This window comes from Dipodomys spectabilis, unplaced genomic scaffold, assembly GCF_019054845.1.
Source record: "Dipodomys spectabilis isolate Male_0828 unplaced genomic scaffold, ASM1905484v1 ptg000417l, whole genome shotgun sequence".
NCBI classification, from domain to species: Eukaryota; Metazoa; Chordata; class Mammalia; order Rodentia; family Heteromyidae; genus Dipodomys; species Dipodomys spectabilis.
In genome coordinates, this window is record NW_024871094.1 from 30,382 (window position 1) to 32,030 (window position 1,649).

The window sequence follows — 1,649 nt, forward strand, 5'->3', positions numbered from 1 at the left end:
ACACAGCAGCAGTGTAAAATCTCTTCTAGATTAGAGGAAGACAATACTGCTTTTTTTTTTTAATATGTGAAATCAGAAGACCAAGAACACTTAGAAGGTATCACAAGTTTATACCAAAGACATTGCATTGATACTTTTTATATTCTAATATATATTCTAAACCTAATAATTTATGTTCCAATATATTTATGGGAAAAAAAATTTCAATTTACTTGACAAGTTAACGATTAATTCTAGTAAGATTCACTGTGTGAAATTTAAGATCAGCACATATAAATATAAAATATATAAGTATATATAATATAAGAAATTGATATGCATTGTTCTGTTTTGGTTAGGGTATCACAGGCAACTCTGTTTTAAAGTATTATTCCATTATCTCTACCTAACTTTTTGGTAGAATTAGACCTAAAGCTTTACCATTTGTAAATTTACAGCCTGGAGGCAAGAGGAAACACTTTGATTAAAACATTACCAATTTAAGACCTAATATCGAGGAGAAACATAAAGATTTCTCCAGGAGCAATGGAAATATTTGGTGATAGAAAGTCAGTAGTGTAAGTTCCTGCCTGCTTGGATGGTAGACAGGCCAGGATATTAGGTAAACATGCATACGAACAATTTTTTCACATTTTGGCTTTAGCTACTTTTGAAATGATAGGTATAATAAACAATTATATTTTGATAAAATACCTTCTATTCTGAGCAATTCTGTCTGAAGTGTTCATCTCTCTATGAACCCATGTAATTAAGATTAGTTTTGTTCCAGTAAGACAATCTATGCTGTCAGTGTAAGATATTCTGGTTGGTCTGTTCCTACATGGAAGAAGGGTAAAAGGCCAGGAAGACATTTGTGCCACTGAGACCTCATTTAGGAAATTTTAAGCTGCAGAAGTTTAGAAGTAGCTCTTAAGCAAGACTTACTTTGAATCCATTAGCTCCACAAAGCTAGCTCAGTTGATAAATAAGTACTTGAAAATCCATCACCTTTGGACTTAGCTATAAAGGCTTCAAAATATGATCAAATTTAAAATGAAAACTACAAAATAGTCATTGACCAAAAATTGCAAATGTGAGCAATCGACCAAACAATATCAGTTTTTTTCCACTATACACCGAAATTTAGAGAAATAAGATCAAAAGCGTTTTTAAGAACAATAAGTGTTCCTTGTTAGAAATAGGCAACCAAGGATATAAGCCTGTATAAAGATTGCATCATTAACTACTTAAATTTAGAGGATACTACATGCTTCAGCAACAGGTCTACACAAATTACAACAATACAGAGATTAACATGGCACTTGCACAAGGATGGTATGAAAATTTGTGAAGTATTCCATATTTTTCATTCTTCGCATGCAAGAAATGAAAAACAGTTATTAAAAATTTGATTGCAAAAATACAAGTGTAACAATACATATAATTCATAGAATTAAAGATTAGTTTGACATCAGTGTATTAAATCTTCACCTTAAAAATTTGATTGCAAAAATACAAGTGTAACAATACATATAATTCATAAAATTAAAGATTAGTTTGACATCAATGTATTAAATCTTCACCTTAAAGATTAGTTTGACATCAGTGTATTAAATCTTCACCTTAAAAAGACCCTTACATAGCATAACTTTTACAAAACTTGAAATTTG

General features: G+C 30.3%; 1 pseudogene; it reads left to right on the plus strand.

The window, feature by feature from the left end:
* The first annotated feature begins 1,246 nt into the window (after window positions 1-1,246).
* On the plus strand, window positions 1,247-1,346 carry LOC122097213 (annotated as a pseudogene).
* The last annotated feature ends 303 nt before the right edge of the window (window positions 1,347-1,649 follow it).